At 34.8% G+C, this 23,215-nt stretch overlaps 1 protein-coding gene across 4 annotated transcripts in view; it reads left to right on the top strand.

The window, feature by feature from the left end:
- Positions 1-23,215, top strand: part of LOC106880286 (tachykinin-like peptides receptor 99D) — a 630,110-nt gene that overhangs the window by 190,019 nt on the left and 416,876 nt on the right. The window lies entirely within an intron of this gene.

Here is a 23,215-nt window from a genome sequence, read left to right as displayed (position 1 = left end):
GATCAAATCATTTGTTTCTGTGATGTTGTTTGTTCTGATATATTTCAGAATTTCGTTGACATTTTTTCGTTTCTTGGTTCAATTTGGTGGTTCAACTTGGTGGTGAGTTCAAATTCCGATAAGTTCGACTTTGCCCTTCATCATTTCGGGTTCCATAAAATAAATTCCAGTTGAGTAGTGGAGGTCGATGTAATCGACTTAGCCCCTTCCTCGCAATTGCTGGTTAGGTGCCAAAGTTTGAAACTGTCATCATTATTGTTGTTGTTGTTGTTGTTGTTGTTTTACTTCTCAGCACTTTCGGTTTTGTTTGTCCGGGTAGATTCTGTGAGAGGACAGCAGCCTGCTCTCAGAGGTCTCCATCGAACAACATACTTCAATCCACAGATATGAACTTCCAGTTATGTTAACTATACCTACTCGCACACATACTAACACACACAAACACACACACACACAGACATACACATCTACTAGTCACAATAATTCCTAGAGCTTGTAGTCAATCTTCCCTCATATCTGACCTCTGCTACTTTCACCATGAATTTCGAAACTGGTAAAGGAAATGGCTAGTAGATTATGTGTAACTCAAGATAAACATTGATTCAATAGTTCTGTGATCAATGACCTTCTATCCGTAAAGATCTTTCTTTTTTGAGTGTCTTTGAATACATTGACGATATCGTTTCTTATTTAATCAGATAGGTAATATTTTGAGAGAATTTAGCGGCTGTTTCTAGCAAGTGCAATGGTAGCATAGATGTTTTCTAGCAAACACGTGAGACAGCAAAATACATTGTACCAGATAAATAGTTGCAATACGCACTTTGTCTTATTTGTCTTACAGAATAGCAAAAGAATCTGCATTTGTTAACGCAATGAAAAACAAACATGCCTATTCTGCCACTGTTGATATCGTAAAGCATTAAATTATTTAGTAGATATGTTATGTTATCAAGTATCTGTTGTAGAATAGAATCAGACAGAGAACAATATGAGAAATTTGAACAATTTCAGCACCTTCTCAAAATTTGGAGCACTTCCAAATGCAATTAAATGCGTACATTTTAATATCTACAAATAGACAGAAGGAAGTTGTTACGGAAAGACAGAACTGGGGACATGAACTTTTGAACTTCTAAAGCAAGCTTAGTACGGCTTGTGAGATGGTGGAAAATGAAATATCTTCCTCTGTCGCAAGTGTTTCCGTCATAAGAGACATACCTCACAAAATTCACCCAGTGGTAAATTTATTAAGTATTAGACAATATTTGTGAGTTTAGTTAGACAGAATGCATTGATTCATATTAGGCATCTGTAGTACAAAGAATTTAAGTTGCGACGAGTTTCCTTTGATAGTTGGAATCAAACTATTTTTGCGGAAACCCTTCATTGTCCTTAAATCCAAATAAGGGTATATTATAGACATTATTGAAAGGAAACTACCTGTATGAGTAATTTTAATTTCTACTTTCCCATTTGTTGTTTCAAAATAAATCTTGAACACTTTTTGCAATTCATTCACTTGCTATATGGCAAAAAAATATTGTATTATTGTTGTTGTTGTTGTTGTTGTTGTTGTTGTTGTTGTTTCTATTAATGTTTTCATCATCATCATCATCATCATCATCATCATCAAGAAGTTATTAATTCTACTTTACTTAACAAGAACGTTTTCTTCATGTTAGTTGACAAGTCGCTTCAGTTATCAAGAAGCTTCTTAGGATTCTTACAGAATACCGGATGACACATTTCTGGAGATGGAAAATGCGTGTCCCAATTGAAAGATCCTTCAGCCTCTTAGATAGCATTTTAGGTATTGTGTCATGTGCATCAATTGCCACAGGGACACTTATCACTTTTGTGTAACGCAATCATGTTTATGTAAAACAATCTGTCTGGCTGTGTTCCTAATATTTCTCGGTTTTCTCAATTTCGCTAGTCTCCACTCTATTATTATTCTGTACTGCAATCTCTGTTTAATCCTTGACTGTATGTTTTGTTTCGTTTAACATTTTTTGTCCTCTTCAATCATATTTAGTCTCTTTGCTTCACCTTGCTTCAATAGTGTGGTCAGTCTTAATGGAATCCCATCAAATCCTCTAATTATCAGTCACTATCACAGCTTCTGGCTCGTGTTCATGCGAATTTCCTGTCACTTTGAATTTTCACAATCACCTAACATCCCAATACACACTTTTACCGAGATCATGCCTCCGCATTCACTTCATGATTATCATTATCATTATTATTATTATTATTATTATTATTATTATTATTATTATTATTATTATTATTATCATCATCATCATCATCATTGTTGCTGTTGTTTTTATTAATGCTATAATACTAATAATAATAATAATAATAAAAATAATAATAATAATAATAATAATAGTGGTGGTGATGATGATGATGATGGTGGTGGTGGTGGTGGTGGTGGTGGCGGTGGTGGTGGTGTTGGTGTTGGTGGTGGTGGTGGTGGTGGTGGTGGTAGTGGTGGTGATATGGTGATGATGATGATAGCAACGACAACAATAATACTAATGCTTATCATTATCACTATTATTGCTATTATATAATTGTTCGATATTTGGTAGATTGAGGCAAATTTCTACTGCATCTCCTGCTACACCTCCGTGTTGCTGGAGTGTGTGTTCTTTTCTGCTATTGACAGTGTGACAACTCTTCCCGGTACTGTATTGTGTTGGCTTTTTTCCCTTGAGATGCGTTACTGCCTTTTGTTGCATTACTGCTTCTATTGTGTGTTGAATGTGTAATGCTTTGGTTTTCTGGATTGCTGGTGGGAGTTTGTTTCATTGGGTAAATGCTTTATAGAGTATGTCTCGTTGTATTTGTGGATTGTTTTCTTTAGGTTGTATTATTGGATTGATAGTGTATTGCTTAGGATGTGGGCTGTTCCTAGCAGGGCTCTCTTTTGGACAGTATGTAGTGTTGAAGATCCAAGTAAAGCTTCTACGTTTTTGTTCATATGATTTATTTATTGTTTTTTTTTGTCATGTCCATGCTCCGATTATTATTGGTATTGTTTTACTTTCATGCCCCACATTTTGAATACTCCAGATCTCCACTTCTTTTTTGACAATGTTTTGATCAGACTGCAATGTCTATCAGTAAGCAGGTTGCTTTTCTCCAATCCTTGACTATCATGTCTGAGCGATTAGCTTTTATTTCTTTGTTGGTTTGAACCGGCATATCGCAGATGATTGTCGCCTGATCGTTGTCCTGTACCTTGCTTCGCTCATATTTCAATTTTGATGTTGTAATATCGGCATATTTTCCAGTAGATACAACTGCTTACTTTGTCATATCTGTATACATATTCATATTTGGCAAGAACTGTGCAGCCCGTGATAATGTGGTCAACGGTATCATTGTGCTGGTTGCACATTCCGCATTTGGTGTTGAGACCTGCTTTCATAACTGTTTGTAGTCACGCATGGGCCTTTTGCAACGAGGATCAGTGCTTACGTTTCGGCTTTTAGTCCAGAGCTTTTGAGCCATTATTGGCTTTTGCTTAGGCTCACTTCCTCTTTGCCAAGCCATGCAGGACATTGGCTATGAAGTCATTTTTCTCTCTATTTCTTCAGTACCTTTTGTAATGTAATATTCATGTCTCTCTGACCATATCGGCTATGCTGTCATCTGAGGTCAGTGTGTCAGTGTAATTTGTTTCTGTTTTGCATTTTGTCGCCACCTTGTGTATTGAGAAAAGCTTTTCTTTGTTTCTTGTTGCTTTATTACATGCAGTAGACTTCCGCTTTTTTACTATGATAATAATAATAATTATTATTATTATTATTATTATTATTATTATTATTATTATTATTATTATTATTATTATTATTATTATTATTATTACTATTATTGATTATTATTATTATTATTATTATTATTATTATTATTATTATTATTATTATTGAGTGAGAGAGCACAATGCATGCCATCAAAGTGCACTGGGTTAAAATATACGAAGTCCAGTATATCCATTATGAATATCTGTCTGATAAGGATGCACTAGGCATATGCATCACAACCATATGTGCACGACATGATGATCTCATATCAGATAAACAGTATACGACCTTTCAGGTGGGGCCCAGTTAGAATTTTCTTCGGGTCAAGTAGCTCATCCTGCTCAAAAGGTCCCTGAATAAGGGTTGTTTAAGGACGGTGAACGAAACACTCATGATTTCAGAGATGAATTATCCTAATCCCAAACAGTTCCCCTCAAAACATGGCTATGACGTTCCCCCACTACTTCTGCTCGTGATCAGACAGGTATATATCGTCAGCCATCAGGAGACATGCTCAACTGGTTAAGGTCAAACAAATGATAAGCAAATCTGTGGTATTGAGCAGAATATTTGCTGTAGCCCATCCTTTATACCAAGACAAAACAATGTATATGATAAGACTTCCAGTCAGTTAAGATGAGAAGCGAAGAGAGTCACTGCCTGGTACTGAATCAGGGCAGTTATTATTATCATCATCATCATCATCATCATCATCATCATTATTCACAATTGATAGTTTCAGGCAAATTTCTACTGCATCACCTGCTACACCGCCGTATTGATGAAATGTGTGCAGCATTGTATGTTCACGTTTGTTTATTGTGTTTTGTTCTTGTTTTTCTTTTGCGGGGATGCAAATAATATGTCGAGAAATTTTCAAAGTCGTGTTACTTTCAAGTATTATGGTCGGGAGAGACGGCAACATCTGCCAGAAAGCAAGTGTGTTCTTTTCCCAATCCTTGGTTATTATGCCTGGACGATACGTTTTGATGTCTTTGCCAGTTTGAACCGGCATGTCCCGGATGACTGTAGCCTGGGCATTGTTATGTACTTTGATACATGATTATACCATTTCTTGTTAGCTTTTCTGTTGTAATGTTGGATATAAGCACTTTCTCGGTAATGAGTGTTCATGTTCAGAGTTAGCGAGGACGAGGACTGGACAGCCACAGATTATATGGTCAAGTTCCTCACAGTGCCTGTTGCGCATTCTACATTTGGTGTTAGGGCCCGGATTCATTAATTAGCTTTTATAGACGTCTGTGGTCAGGCATTGGTCTTGTTCAGCGAGAAACAGTCCTTCTGTTTCTGCTTTTATTCCGAGATTTTGAGCTATTGTTGATTTTAACATAGGCTCACTTCTTTTCTATTTTTGTTGTTATTGTTGTTCTTGATGATGATGATGATGATGATGATGATGATGATGATGATGATGATGATGATGTTGCTATTAATGTCGTGTCGCTGAAAATATAAACGTTGCATTTGGTCGTGTGCATTCCCATTAAATATATGCATAGAAGGTCTCAATTGTCTAATGAGTGTCTGTTTAATTAACTTAATAAATCTTTTGTTGATTTTAAAATCAAGCGCTAAAGAATACCATAAAAGTAAAAAAGACACGTTTCATATAATCGAGTGTAAATATTCTTATTGTTGATTCTTTGTGTATCAGTGTTTAAGTGTGTATGTGTGCGTATGGATATGTCTATGTGTGATTATATGTACTTGGATTTCTTGTTACTAGATTGGATATCAGTGGCCATATGTCATTTTCATCGGAATATGGATTTTTTGCATTGATGAAAGAGTACAAATATATTGGAAGAGATTCAATGAATTCGCTAGGAATCATGCATCGCGTTTGCTATTATATAATGCACACATTTTACTTTAAAAATGTTTGTGACATTTATTCAGAAAGTAGACAGTCCACATTGCAATATTATTAGTAAGATTAAGGGGGCGAACTGGCAGAATCGTTATTGTGCCGGACAAAATGCAGTTAAGAATTTTGTCCGACTTTACGTTCTAAGTTCAAATGCACCAGACTGTATTTCTTCACGAAAAGCGCATTCACTGAAATGCGCTGTTCCCGGTATGATACTATGTGTTTTAGTTTACTATATATATATTTAATGAGTTCATCTGCTGTCGGGGTCGACTTTGCCTTCCATCATTTCAAGGTTGATGAAATAAATACCAATTGAGATCTTCAGTCGCTGTCATCCACTTACACTCTCCCCTAAAACTGTTCGCCTTGTGCCAAAATTTGAGACCAATATTATCAGGGGCAAGGCGGCAAGAAGGCAGAATCATTAATAACCCTGGCAAATTGCTGAGCGGTATTCCGTCTGTCTTTACGTTCTGAGTTCAAATTCTGCCGAAGTCGACTTCACCTTTTTTTTTTCTTTTCGGGGTGGATAAAATAGATACCAGTTGAGTAATGGGGGTCAATTTAATCGATTGACCCTCTTTGAAACCAGTATTATTGATAAAATTCCAAAAGAAACTGTCTGCTGATACAGGCAGTTACAAATTAGAGATAGATATCTAAAGAAATATTGCAGCAGAGCTGCAGATATATGCTTTGTGAACTCAGTTGTGGAGGTACAAAAGCAAATAAAACTGAACCTTTAGCACAGAGACAAGCTAGATTGGCAGTCAGAATATGAATATATTTAGCTATCTGAAGACAGTTTGTCGTTACTTTCTGCTTTCTACCACTCATTTCCCTACCATTGAAATTCTGACCGCAGTATTGAAAGTTACGTATTTTGTCAATCTCAGGCAAAGATAGTACCCACAAGAATTACTCAAAAAGATGGAGGAAGTTGATTAAATATTGCACGACATTCTGTTTTCCACTGCCTAAAGTTTTATAGTATTTCAACTCAGACTTTAAAACAACGTATCTAATGACAGCAACTCCGCTTAACTTTCAATTTCTGTTCATAGTTACTCACCTGCAAATCGTATTGCTTCCGCTCCATTGACACAACAATTCTCACACTGCATTATGTACGCACAATCTTCTTAACGTTAAGTACTTCGAGGTATTCTTTTCATGTATCAACATGCGCACGAGAAAAATTATGACAAATTTACAATATTTTGCCAAAGTAATTTTGGGTGGCACTAACGAAATAATAGTGTCTTGCGTAGGATGGGAGCTGTTCCTGGCAGGACTATTTTGGGGTTAATATGTTGTGTTGTGTTTTAAGATATAGCTTCTATGTTTTTTCTCATATGTTTTTTTTTACCATATTCAATGCTCCAGTTATTACTGGCATTGTTTTTACCTTAATGCTCCGCATCTTGAATACTTCAGTTTCGAGATATTTGTATTTTTATAATTTCTCCTCTTCTCTTTGGGCAATATATTTGCCATAAGAGAATATATATTGGCCAGATTTAAATAAGACTATGAGGTAAATTATCAGATAAAATCATTTTTAACATTTGAGAAATATTAGAGTTTTAACGAAATCTTACAAAAAATTAAACAATTTAAACTAAGAATCCATCGAGAGAATAAAGGAATTTTTACAATTGGTGTGATAATGGAAGATCTTAAATAGAAATAGTAATGGAAATCATCTGGTTTAATTCATCCAGAACGTTTTTCATAGAATATTCATACAAATATTGCCCACTGATAAATTGATGGTATTGTATATCATACGTATTCAGTGACGTAAAACTAAAGTAAACGCTGCTTATGTTATTTGCAAATACAATTTTAAAATTGAGTGGTAAGATATCTCTCGCCAACGGAAATAAGTAAAACTATCTAAATATAAAAATTTAGGATAACGATTTACAAAATGTTGGCTGGGCAGAGAGTGTAAATTCACATTTTATAGAAACAAATGTATAAATAATATCATTCGCACACAATTAAATAGAAAACTATCAACAGTAAACTATAAGGAGTTGTTATATTTGCTTACTAAAAAATATTGCAGTAATAACATTATTCTTTTCTACTCTTGGCAGAAGGCCCGAAATTTTGGGGGAGGGGGCAGTCGATTAAATCGACCCGAGTAAGCAACTGGTACCTAATTTATCGAACCTCAAAGGATGAAAGGCAAAGTCGACCTCGGTGGAATTTGAACTCAAAACGTAAAGACAGACGAAATACCGCTAAGGGGCTAAACATAGAGGGGACAAACAAGGACAGACAAAGGGATTAAGTCGATTACATCGACCCCAGTGCTTCACTGGTACTTAATTTATTGACCCCGAAAGGAGGAAAGGCAAAGTCGACATCGGAGGAACTTGAACTCAGGACGTAATGGTAGACGAAATACCTCTAAGCATTTCGCCAACTCTGCCAGCTCGCCGCCTAGAGTAATATCATTATTACCATTATAATAATAATGATTTATAGTGACTAGATAGGCACAGATATATAAATACAAAAATATTGTTTGGGAAATACCCATCAATACGTCCGAAGTAATTTGTTGCATATTATTTTATTACCACTCAAGGTTAGTTGATTTTGGCTTGGTTTGAATTAGAACAGTAAATCTCTGATGTAGATAGGTGTTGTACAAGCTGAAGACAGTCTTGTTCGAGTAGATCTGCAATCAAAGCTATCCCGTTTCACTGTCATTTCATTTTTCAGTTGTAGTGTATAGTTGGTGACATTATTCAGCGAGTTCTTTGTTGTTGCTGCTGCTGTTGTTGCTGCTGCTAATGGTGGTGCTGATGAAGATGTATTTTAATCCCAGTTCAACTTTCATCGAGCAAGCTTGTAATGGAATGTATTACAGATGTGACCAAACTAGCTGTTTCCAGTTAACTAAGGCTGCATTATCCGCGCCGTCCACTTTATGATGATGGTTGTATATAATGTGAGAGAAAGTTCGATGTTATTTTTCACAAACTAAGTGACTACAAAGCGGTTCTGCTATTCGTTTGATGATAGTTTATGAAACGTATGATACATTACTTTTCGAGAGTTTTGATTTGTTTTTTAAAAATAGGCACTTGACCAGACTTTCTTAGGTTGCTTGCTGTATTGTTATTCGAATGGGGTGTATTATTTGGTGTTGTTGCGTAGACCTAGCAGTAACAAAGCTAAAAAAGCATAGGTTCCAGCAGTTTTTGTTCTTGAAAACGAAGAAGAAGAAGAAGAAGAAGAAGAAGAAGAAGAAGAAGAAGAAGAAGAAGAAGAAGAAGAAGAAGAAGAAGAAGAAGAAGAAGAAGAAGAAGAAGAAGAAGAAGAAGAAGAAGAAGAAGAAGAAATGATGATGACGTGGAGGAGGAGGATATATAGGCATAAGTCAATCCTTGATGAGTAAAAGGCAATCCTTCTGTGACTTTCCCACTTTCTGTATTCCAGAAACTATATTGTTCAATGTATTGCTCCATGCTAAAGACTGTAGAATGAGATTTGAGGTCGATTTGGCTACAATTCTAGTAGTTTAGGAAACTAATTAGTTCTCTTGTTGACATATTCATAATTATGTTGATTTAGGAGATAGTGTGTTTTGGGATAATGATACAAAGAAGTGTGGATATGAGGATATTCATGATCAGGTGTTTGTGGAGGTCGCGGTGGTGCTGGCGGCTGTGATGCTGATGGTGATATGGTGATGGTGGTAGTGTTATTGGTGTTATTGGTGCCTGTGGTGGAGGTGGAGGTAACAGTGGAGTTGGCGGGGTGGAGGGCGGCAGGAGCAACGATTCTGGTGATAGTTGTTGCGACGGTTATGGCGGTGGTTTTGGCGTCCGTGGCGGCCGTGGGGGTTGTACTGGTAGTTTTGATGATGCTGATGACGATGATGATGATGATGATGATGATGATGATGATGATGATGATGATGATGATGATGAGGATGATGATCAATGCCAGAAAACCAGTAATGACTTTGCATTTCAATTGAAGATTACTCCTTCCTAAATCAGTAATGTATTCAGTGATGTGTGAGTGTGGGCAAATGTGTAGAGAGCAGATTTTGAAGAGGAAAGGAAAAAAGAAATAAACAGAAATAATCAAAACAAAAATTTGTTTGCGAAGACGCAGAAAGTAATCCACCCTACCACCAAATCATATTCTGACTTCAACTTGCTTCTTTTACATTAGCATGTTGAAAATATTAAATGGTAAACGAATCAATGCAAGAACGTAGCTTGCAGTGCAAGAGATTCTCAATGAATCTATCGACTTCTTTCAACTGTTTTATCGGGGAGAAATTGTAAAATATTTGCGCAGACATTTGTCGATAAATAATGTGTAAATAATAGTGTAAAAATTCAACCATGTTTTGATTCTGTATTCATATGCACATAGAAGCATACACATGTGTCCGTGTATGTATGTGCGTGTCTGAGTAGTATGTGTGCGCGTATTACATGCGAGTGTTCACATCATATATGCCTACGTATGTCTCATATAATGAGTTTGTTTTTTTCTCTTTTTAGAAATATGACAATTTCTTTTTAAATATTTTTACAAAGTTTTCACATGTTCAAATTTTATATTTTTACTTTAAATGTATTATATTATCTTATTGAAAGCCACACAAATAATGTTCCCAAAATGTCAGTGTTTTGAGAGTTTCTCACTCATTATTCAAGCCCGTTGTTAAAATTGCTGTTTCAATATTTGAATAGTCCATTGTTTCGAAAGTGTTCTAACTGTCAATCATATCTGGCTGAAGAATTTATAGACTTAATCATTATATTTTAGTAGTTTTGTTATAATTTTTCTTTCACATTTTTGAGAACATATTATGTTATTGAAATCTAGCTTCTACACATTGATTTTTCATTGCAAGTCTGTGTTTTTATGGAGGATGTTTGTATACGTTCTTTAGCAAAGATAAAGATATCTTAGCAATATCTCAACATAGCCAAGATCAGAAAGATTGGAATTAACTTAAAGGAGAAAAAGGTAAAATGTATCAGGGCTAATTTTGAGAATGTTCATGGTTTAACATTATAGGAATAAAAGACCATATATATATATATTGTGAGTGATATATTGAAGTATATATTACGTAAAAAAAACAAAAAAAACACAGGAAAACAGAACACATTTTGTACGAATAATTAAAGTAGGTAATATACATGCAACAAGCATATAATGCGTCTAATTTTATCTCTCTACGAAAATAATTTAGGATTTAAAATGCGATATGTTCTGAAGTATACACACACGCACACACGCACACACACACACACAAATATATATATATATATATATATATATATATATATATATAAACAAAATTAACCACACACCGAAGTTCAGAAATAGCAGCTAAATTGCTCAGCAATTTAGCTGCTATTTCTGAACTTCGGTGTGTGGTGAAGCAACCTGTTGCTGATCCCTTAATTTTGTTTATAAATGTATAAGAACTTTTAAATAAGTTCCTCACTGATAATGGTGCTTACATACCGAAGGGCTTGGTAAAAATTATTAATTATTAATTTATTAATAAATTAATAAATTGATAATCCTTTACCCTTTTAATTGTAATATATATATATATATATATATATATATATATATATATATATATCGAAATTGCAAAGATAATCTGGATCTCGACTGAAGAGAGAAAACTCCGAATTACGTGTCCGTGTTTTCTTTGTATCGTCTATCTGAATGTTTTGTCCCTTTCTCGAAACACCTAACTGTCTTGATGTTTTGCGTTCTTGTCCCATTCTATATTTAAATATATATGTGTGTGTGTGTATGTGTGTGTGTGTGTGTGATGCTGATGGTAATGATGAAGATGATGATGATGATGATGATGATGATGATGATGACGATGGTGATGATCAATATTATCATCATAATCATCATCATGACCATCCTCTCGTGACCGAGGAAGACCATTGCTGAACTTTAAGAACTTCGAGTGCTCTAGGACTACCTTATATTTTGCATTTTCGGATCCGTTGATGGCTAATGAGCCCTGCTCTTGACAAGCATACGCGAATCCAGATTGTGCAAACCAAGCTTTCCCCATTCACTACACTAGCAGTGCACTTAGCAGCACGCTTAAATTCTTCATGAAGAAGGCGTGCTCTTTCAATGGTGTCAACCCCCTCTTTAACCTGCTTCCTCCATCTGTGACGATGACAACCGGGCCTTTAATGAGGACTTGGTGCCAGGAAATCCATATGTAGAATCAGCTACTTTGGTTGAAGGAACAATACTGAAAGTGGTAGACAAATTTGACTACCTGCGCAGCACGCTCAGCCCTTCTTGCTCCCTGGGGCATAAAATATATTTCTGGCTGCAGTGAGCAACTGATTACTCCGGTCTCTTGAGTCTCGTGTCTGGCCCCAGCATGGCATCACAAGGCAAACAAAAAGTGAACGTGTACTGACGTCGCTCTTTTACTCATGTGAGACATAGACCCTTTACAAATGTCATGTAAAGGTCCTTGTACGCTTCCATCAAAGATGTCTGAAGAACATTCTGAATGTTGGCTGGACATTAAAAACTCCATACACACAGATCTTGAGGATAGCTGATATCTTGAGTATTGAGACGATGGTGCACAAGCACCGGTTACGTGATGAACTGGACACCATATTAGAATGAAGGATAGCATGATCCCTAAACAGAAACCAAGGCTGCGATATATATACATACATACATACATAGATATATATATATATATATATATATATATATATATATATATATATATATATATATATATATATAGTGAAGTATATTGCCACTTAAGTGTGGCTGACCCCTAGAGGTGGATGTTACTGTTGCTTTTAGCCCATATATATATATATATATATATATATATATATATATATATATATATATATATATACAGACACACATACATACACACACGCACACAGACAGGTATATAAGTGTGTGTGTGTGAAAGTTCAAGGAGGAGAGAAGACACATTAGTTTATCATCCTCCTAGTCCGGCCCATACATATTCGAATTGGGAAATATATACAAATATATTTTTCATTATAATCCTAAGGTTGGTCAATCGCAATACATTAACATTCCAAAGTCGTATAACCCCAAGGTTGTGATCGCCTAACTTTGGGATTATAATAAAAAATATATACGTATATATTTTTGATTGTCTTCCCAATTTGAATATGTAGTGGCCGGACTAGGAGGATGATAAACTAAACTGACTTCTCTCCCGCGTTGAACTTTGATATTTGCGCGCAATATATTGACCCATTCCGTGTTATTTTATGGACAGAGTTACACTCTTGTATTACCTTTTATATATATATATATATATATATATATATATATATATATATATATATATATACATATGCATATAGCTTACAAGCAGGTGTTCCCCCTGTGGGATGAAGTTAAAATAATAGACAGAGAACACCACTGGAAAATACGAAAACTAAAAGAAGCAGAAAATATGCTAGGACACAACAACCTCCTAACCAAACCGAGTGCAGATATGAGCAGCATATGGGAACCGGCATTAAGGAAGGATAGAAAATATTAGGTTTATAAACCCTAAAATTCACCCCATAATTGCCCAAGGGCATATGGCGTAGTGGTTAAGAGCGCTTGCTGCTAATCCCAAGATTCCAAGTACGACAAACAGCCCGGTCCGGGAACCGAACTCACTACCCGCTGATTGTGAGCCCGACGCTCTAACCACTCAGCCATGCGCCTACACTAACAGTGCAGTAATTTCTGGATTATATAGATAGGTGTCTTGTAAAATTTGGTGCATAATTATTGCGGGGTTTTTTCAACAAATTTTATTCAACAAAAACAATAATAACATGTAACAAAAACATCTTTAAATGATTATTCTGGAGCATATTAACCATCAACTTCAATTTCTGCTTCCCATTTGCTTGGCAGACGGTCAGACCGTCATTTAAAGATGTTTTTGTTAAATATTATTATTGTTTTTGTTGAATAAAATGTGTTGAAAGAAAGCCGCAATAGTTATGCATCAACCCAATGTTATTTGTAATTAAGGATATATTTTCATATCATTTATTTCCGCTAGTATTGTTTTCTTGTATATTTATATATTTCTGCAGTGGAACATCCTCAAGTTAAGTAGTGTGTACTAGAGGATTTCTCTTAAACTATAAATAATTGAATGCATCGACTGATGTAGATATTATATAAGTATATATTATGTAGGTCAATCAGCATGTGTGTGTGTGTGTGTGTGTGTGTGTGTATACAGAGAGAGAGAGAGAGAGAGACTAAAATAGATAGATAGATAGATAGATAGATAGATAGATAGATAGATAGATAGATAGATAGATAGATAGATAGTATGAGCTACTACGCTCAAACAAATAAATACATAGATAATGACAAGTCAGGTAGATAGGAAACACATAATAGGATGCCATGAATATTTATTGTATCTCTTAACATTACCGTTTCATTTACAACATGGTCGATCTACAATATCGATTAAAAGTAAATATTTTTCTTCTCTCTTTTTCACAACATTATTCAATTTCTATATAGCCTAACGAGCATTAATAATACGTTATATTAGTTGACTGATGCACTAAATGTGTTACTGTACTCGCCTTCATTCGTTTAGATTTTGGTTTTCTATATGCTAGCGATTTATAAATAAATTATAAAGAATTAACGAAAAATTCCGGAGCACTTATGAAAATTAAAGAGAATTTTGAGAAATCCTGAAGATGTGGATATCAAGAATTATGCTAAAAGGCAAGACTTCTTGGGTTATTTTTAAACATGGTTATTTGAAAGTGACAACGGTTTTTGGAGGCAGAAACTGTATATCAGAGCCGAGATACACTCTGTCGGATTTGGTTTCATATTTGTTGTTAATAGCCTCTGGAGAATGTGAGTTTAAAATCTCCTATGACTGTTTGGGTCACTAATCACTATATGTACTTATTATTTAGGTATTAAATGTCTTAAATGGTGAACAATTATGTCGTAGATTACAGATTTCTGATGAACCAACTCAACATTGCGTCTCCGGACATCGAGTGTTTGTCAAGGGATGAGCAAACATCAAAACGGGCTTCGTTCAAACATGACTCTTTCTGTTGCTTTACTTATTTTGCGCTAGTATTTACATTTTTCGGTGACCAACATTGGAATATACTGGCACATAGACAGGCGCGCGCGCGTATTACGTATAGTGCCCCAGCAAAGCGACTTAAATATGAAAATGATACGTACGTACATAGATAAATCTATATGTGTACGTGTGCATATTTATATATATATAAATACATACATGTCCATATATTCACACACGCACGCAAAGACGCGCAAATAAATACACGCACACATAAATACACACATGTGCGCGAGCACACACACATACACACACGCGCGCACGCACGTCTGTATACTGTTTCTGTCAACCACATTCAACTTAATGCGTGTCAGCCCACTGAGATTATTCTGCAAGACACCTATCTATATTAATCCAGAAATTATAGCACTGTTAGTGTAAGCGCATGGCTCAGTGGTTAGAGCGTCGGGCTCACAATCATCGGATAGTGAGTTTGGTTCCCGGACCGGGCTGTTTATCGTACTCTTGAACAAGACACTTTATTTCACGCTACTCTAGTTCACTCAGCTGTAGTAATGAGTTGTGATGTGCAAAGCTGTATCGGTCTTTCCCTTGGATAACATTGGTGGCGTGGAGAAGGGAGGCGATTTCTTTTTCCAACGAGAGTTTCGGGTCCCAGTAATGAATGCAGTTGCATACAGCCAATCAGAGCTCACCTTCACCTTGATGTACACAAACAATTACGCAGAGTTAGCGATGCAGATAACGAAAGATCAGATCCGTTCAGCTCGCAGATTATTCCTAGACGCACAGCTAAACATAACACTTGTGAATGAGTTAAAAATAACCAATCTATTGGTAAAATACAATCTACCAAGTAAACTCAAGACGAAGAACGGTGATGTAAGTCGACCGATCGCTAAGTCATGCCTGATTTTAGAAGGAGACAAGTAATTAGATAGATTTGCATCTATACCTATAATCGGATTTTGTAAGGGCCCCATATCGTAAAGATGTGGATGGGAAAAGTGTAGGTAGAGGGTGATGTGCGAGCAACCCTCTCCCCTTAGTGTTGTACAAAGTAAACAACAGCACAAATAATTACGCAGTGGCAGCCATGGTTGAAACAAGAACAAAAACAACAAGTATTATTAAATGAGAAAAGAAGCACGGTCGTTCCTTATCCAAGTGACCTTATCTTATCACCTATTACTAGTTGTGCACTCATAAACTAGTTTGATAGTTGAGCTCTGATTGGCTGTATGCAAATGATTTATAACTGGGGTCCGGAACTCTTATCGTAAAAAAACTTCGCGGCCCGCACTTGTGCCTTGGAGGGGAACTTTCTAGGTGCAATCCCATGGAAGGGGGTCTTAGTATCAACAAGACCTTACAAGGGACCTGACAATGGTTTGCATTGGAAATCACGAGTTTGCTAAACATAGTAAACACACACCCGTCCCTGCACCGATTTATGATAAATAAAATAAATTCCTGTAATATTGTCTACTGATTGACACGAATAGAACCTCCACTTAAATCAGTCATCGCTTTACATAGGACAAATCATAAGATATGGTATGTGTAATATTTAAGCATGTGAGTATTTGTCGTATTGCATGTTGCCCGATAGTTCAATGCTCTGTGGTTTCATTTTGTCAAAAGTTCTTCCGATATGACTGCAAAAATGTTCATATTTGTTTATGGAAAAAGCTTATAATCAAACGGTGGGACATTAATGATATAAGTAATATTCTCTCACTCATAGAATCAAATCTAGAATCACGGACATGTTTCACTAGAGGTTTGTCGCCTTTGATTCAGGTTATTCAGGTTTCAATACACAACAATTAGAATATTGAAGTCCATGTAATCAACAAATCGAACTCCACCACCATCGAAAAATATGAACGCATAATATGTCTACGGATAAGAAATCAATCAGTATAGATATGCAAACGAGTGGTGCATGATATAACAATACGTTCTGGTTCACGGTTTTAACAATTTCATCACATTTAAGTAATTAATCATACTCATACTAACGGGATATGTTTTTTTCTTTTTATGATAGAATATGTTAAAACAACACGATCGATTTGTTTATCAGTGAGGATTCATACTGTAAATAAATACTGATACGTAATGCTATGTGTCTGAAAAGTTTCAATTAATTATTGTCAGATCGTGGCCAATATTTTAAAAGAACGTAATTGGCAGTCTCACCCGTACCAGCTTAGACTTCCGACATACGTAGTTTAATGAAATAAATATTTGGCTCTATCTCATGAAATACATGCACACGCACGCACACACACACACACATGCACATACATATAACTGCAGACACGCACTCACTAATATATATGCATGTATATGTACATATATATATATATATATATAAATATATATATATATATATATATATATATATATATATATATATATAAATATATATATATATATATATATATATATATATATATATATATATATATATATATATATATATATATATATATATATATATATATATATATATATATATATATATATATATATATATATATATATATATATATATATATATATATATATATATATATATATATATATATATATATATATATATATATATATATATATATATATATATATATATATATATATATATATAAATTCAATAATAGGATGAATTCTTTTACAAGAATTTCACAAGAATTTTACAAGAATTCTTTTACAAGAATTTCACGCTATATATATATATATATATATATATATATATATATATATAACATATGTAGTTGTTTCAATTTTTGGCATAAGGCCAGCAATTTTCGGGGTAGGGGTAAGGCAATTATATTAACCCGTGCTCTCAACTGGTGCTTATTTTATCGACCCCGAGAGAATGAAAGGCTAAATCAGCCCCGACAGCAGCTGAGCTCATATTAGATATACATATTAAAAGAATGCTAAAATAACATACACAACCATGCCGGAGACAGTGCCTTTCTGTATATGCGCCTTTTGTGTAGATTTACAGTCTCATGTTTCATCGTCTCACATACCGAATCCTTCCAGATACGATATGAATTTCTTTACTGTTTCTCGTTTTCCTCACACAAGACCCGTGTTGTATGAATGCGTATTATATTTTATGATATTTATAGGATAGATATGTTGCTGCATTATACACACACAGACCTGCACACAAACACACACACACACACACACGCAAAACAACACAATTAAGTATTAAGCGAGATGTGTGTGCGAGGGATAAGTTTGAGAAGAGAGATGTGTGTGAGAGAGAGAGAGATAAGTGTGTGAGAGACAAAGAGGTGTGTGTGTGTGTGTGTGTGTGTGTGTGTGTGTGTGTGTGTGTGTGTGTGTGTGTGTGTGTGTGTCTATGTGAGTTAGCGAGAGAGAGTCTATTGTCATTTCATTTAGCTGCTGTTATGTTTACATCCAAGATTCTGGACTCAGAGATCTGCAATCTTTCATCGAAATTGTTGAAGCAAGCAGATCTAGCATGTCCTTCGTGCCAGCAACCACTTGGAAAGTTCACTGACTTTCGCTGTGTTCAAATTTCTAACTACAAGCGTAACACCATGTAGTGAAAGCAGCTATAAGAATAAATCCTTATATATTGCGTAATACACGAGATTCTGAACGTTCGTATTGGGAACTGGTATCCCGAGAAAATGATTTGCAGCATTTCACGCACCAGGACTTTCCATACACATACGCACTCCCCCCCCCCATATATATATATATATATAACGCACGCACACACATACACACACACAAATACATACGCACACACTTATATATATATAAATATACATGAATGTATGTATTTCATTATTCATTTTTATTTCAAGATTTCTTGCCAATAGAGAAAGGGTCGGTTTCTAACCTAGAACAACAAGGCATTTTTGAATGTATATGTGCAGATTTGCATGTTTTATTTTATGTATGTCTTCTCGTGCATATACTTGCACATCTATATATGCCCATATATACTTAAATGATACGTATGTGTGTTTGTATGTATGCATGTATGCGTGTATGCATGCATGTATGCATGTATGTATGCGTGGATGTATGCATGCATGCATGTATGTATGTATGTATGTATGTTTGTTTGCATGAATGTATGTATGTATGCAGTACGTATGTATTTTCCATGCGCCGAATTTCTAAGAGTGAAGTGAGAAATTGACAAAATGGTGAATTAATTTTATTTCTTGAAAATCGTCGCAATGTATAACATATTTCCGTTTTCCTATTTTCTGTGTTCAGATCCCAACCAGTATGATTATTATACCATATTTGCAGTATTATTCATATGTGTATTTAATTTTCTTTCTTGTGCCTCAATAATAAATCAACTTTTGGGGGAAAAGAGTGTCATTCGACTGAATTTACTTAGTTATGCCGTTGTTATTTATTTGATTAATACAAAGCTGCCTGAGCATGGGTGGGTGAATGTTTGAGAAAGACACCAAAACAATTAAGAACCGAAATCTTCTGTAACATTTATCCTGTACCACATCACCACCCTTATCTATCGCTAAATTACCTTCAATAATATCATATATGTCCCTAAATAAATGAGTGGTATATTTGGTAATGCTTAATTATAAAAAATGTTTCGTATCTAGCGGTTCTATGATCATATTTTAGCAATATGTCACTCAATAAATGAATGGTATAGTTGGTAATACTTAATTATAAAAAATGTTTCGTATCTAGCAGTTCTAGAGATGCAGCACGGAATTTTGTCAGTGAACAGGTCGCGGTCTCAAAGCGACGAAAATATTTTGGCAAATTAAATTTAAATGTTGAAGTGAATTTAACGGTTTTGTGTGCTTCTTAAATGGCTTATAGTGGAGGCGCAATGGCCCAGTGGTTGGGGCAGCAGACTCGCGGTTATAGGATCGCGGTTTCTATTCCCAGACCGGGCGTTGTGAGTGTTTATTGAGCGAAAACACCTAAAGCTCCACGAGGCTCGGGCAGGGGATGGTGGCGAACCCTGCTGTACTCTTTCACCACAACATTCTCTCACTATTACTTCTTGTTTCTGTTGTGCCTGTAATTCAAAGGGTAAGCCTTGTCACGCTGAATATCCCCGAGAACTACGTTAAGGGTACACGTGTCTGTGGAGTGCTCAGCCACTTGCACGTTAATTTCACGAGCAGGTTGTTCCGTTGATCGGATCAACTGGAACCCTCGAAGTCGTCAGCGACGGAGTGCCAACAGACAAAAATGACTTATAAACACCTTCCACGGTCCAACTGTTTTCGTTCCATCACACGATCCCAGATCAGGTCACTTGCTATGCAAGTACATCTCCGTAAGTTCTATCATCATATTTTAGCAATGTCAACTCTGAATGTTTGAACAACGATCTATGTAAATAAAATAAACAATCTCTGCTGAGATCAACTCATTCAAACATAAATCTTCCTTGATTTCTAGTTTTGTTTTACTTACATTTTTCTTATATTTTGTTTCTTTTTATTGGTATTTGATATTAATCTGCCCCAGGTTATTAGGAGCATTGACAATTGACAGTTGCTAAGCTATAAACAACTTCGCACAACCCCCATCGATTTTTAATTAAAAATGAACACATGACACGAATAGACGTTAAATAGTTTGGCAATTTATATTTCTTAGAACAGCTACAAAACCTACGATAATACTGGAAAATTTGATATGAGAGACTAACATACCATCGGTCCTATGAATAAATTTCATATGATTTTTAATATTGCGGACGTATTATATTGTGCAACTTTTTTCCTCGGGTGTGACATCATTCCTCCTTTTAGCTTACTCCTTTTAGCTTACAGAACAGCATATATCTTTTTGAAATAACGCCTTAGATAACGAGATAAACTGCGTATCTAGGAAAATGGGATTACATTATAAAATTCATTTTACATCATTGTTGCTGATATATATGTGTGTGTGTGCGTGTGTGGATGTATATATATATATATATATATATATATTCATAGACACACAAATACACACACACACATATATATACATATAGAAATATTAATAACTCTATTTCTGAAAACCAGTGGATAGATTCCACTGAAATTAGATAAATAACCTTCGAGCAGATAGTCAGCAGCGCCGCCTGGCTAGGGCTTGGCTGCTCTGCATTGACAAGGGGCAACACCCTGAAACTAGTCTGCAGATGCCAAACCAGCAGGGGGACACTGCTGACCTCCCCTGTTCGAAGGTTATAAAGGACACAGGTTTCGTGTGTCACATAGCTAGCTAGAGGCGATGGCTTCTTGGAGCTAATTCACGGCAGCTTTCGTCCTAATTTTGGGAGTGCCATGTTGGCTTGGCGATAACTATTAATTTCCAGTACCGCTGCCGTATATATATATATATATATATATATATATATATATATATATATATATATATATATATATATATATATATATATATATATATATATATATATATATATATATATATATATATATATATATATATATATATATATATATATATATATATATATATATATATATATATATATATATATATATAATTCCACGATGTAACCTCGTGGATATCGGAGGAGATTTTTTCTTCCTCCGTTTTTCCATCTTTGGACTTTCTTTATTTCCGACGAAGAGCTCCGCTTGAAACGTCAAGTTCGCTTTCTTTCCTTTCCCGAGCGTCTAGTAACACAATCTGTATCACGTCCTCACGTTGTTGTTTTTTGTTGTTGTTTTTTTTTGTCTTTTTCCTTTATTGAACTTATATATATATATATATATATTCGCGTAGCAAGAGTGGAACAGAGAGAGGGAGGGAGAGAAATTTATATTTATATATATATATATATATATATATATATATATATATATATATATATATATATATATATATATATATATATATATATATACAGGGTGGTGCGAAACTAGGTATGTAGTTATGAAAAAAGAAAACATGTACAATACTCTTTAATTATCCTCAAAAAATTTGAGGTTACGATAAAAGTAGTATTATAGTTATGATAAATGTATTATTATGATCTTGATGAATTAATCATTATAACATTCATGTGATACTTACTGTATACCTACCTTTTGCACCTCTGTATATATATATATATATATATATATATATATATATATATATATATATATATATATATATATGTGCGCACACACACACACACACACACACACACACACACACATATATATATATATATATATATATATATATATACATATAATATGCTGGCCACTGATAAACTATTTTGAAAATTTTATCCCATATTAGATGTATATATATATATATAGGTGAGAAAGTTGGTATGTGAAAGCACGTGGTTGGATGTATAAAAGATAATAAGAGTGAAAAAACTACAGAAGGCTTGTGTTACATGGTTAAAGTATATATTTAAATTATGTCAGAAAAATGTTAGAAAATCTTTTTGGTATATAAACATTGTATTTTGAGAAATAACCGGTTTCGTGTTGTCTTTTCAAATTTCTCTACTTCATTGTAACGTGTTTGCTCCAGTCTGAAAAAGAAGAGTTCTAGATAGGGGGAGGTAATTAGGGATTTCTTCCGGTATAGGGGAGATAATCGAAATCTAGGAGGTGGTAGAATTTGATTAATTTACCATGGTTTTGTTCTGTATTTTTTTCCTTTTTTCTCAGTGGGGTGATGAATTTCCTTATTTAAATGTGTTAGCAATGGTTAAGTTTGGGTTTGTATTTAATCTAATCTGTGTTGGTGTTTTAATGGCACATTGATAGAAAGGAAATATTATAAATTGTGGCAGCATTTGTTTTGCGCATTTCTCAATATGGTCACTAAAAGGTATGATTCGGTATTCTGGGCATGCAATCTGCTGGCGGTGCAGAGTGCATCTACGTCTGAGCGATAATCTTGTGGACCCTATGTAGTTCTCGTGGCAGCCCGGGCATCTTATTACATAAATAAGATTTTCTGAGGCACAAGTAAAGTTAGATTTAACTTTGAGTTTGTGTCCCTCTTTGAAGAGGAATTCTGAACCTTCTAGAATGTTTGGGCATGTTGCACAATTTGGTCGACCACATTTTTTTACTTTCGCATCTGTTGTTTCGGAAAATAATTTTGCCTTTGTGTGGATCTTTTTCAGTGATTTTTCAGTGATTTTAGCATTTTGGCAAAAATCCGATAGAATACGTACTAGGCACACAAAGAATAAGTCCTGAGGTCGACTTTCTCGACTAAAAGCAGTGCCCCACCATTGCCGCAGTCAAATTACTGAAATAAGTAAAAGAATAAAAGAATATATATATATATATATATATATATATATATATATATATATATATA

This window comes from Octopus bimaculoides, chromosome 2, assembly GCF_046866305.1.
Source record: "Octopus bimaculoides isolate indiv1 chromosome 2, ASM4686630v1, whole genome shotgun sequence".
In the NCBI taxonomy this organism is placed as follows: domain Eukaryota; kingdom Metazoa; phylum Mollusca; class Cephalopoda; order Octopoda; family Octopodidae; genus Octopus; species Octopus bimaculoides.
This window is presented reverse-complemented; position numbering and strand designations above follow the sequence as displayed.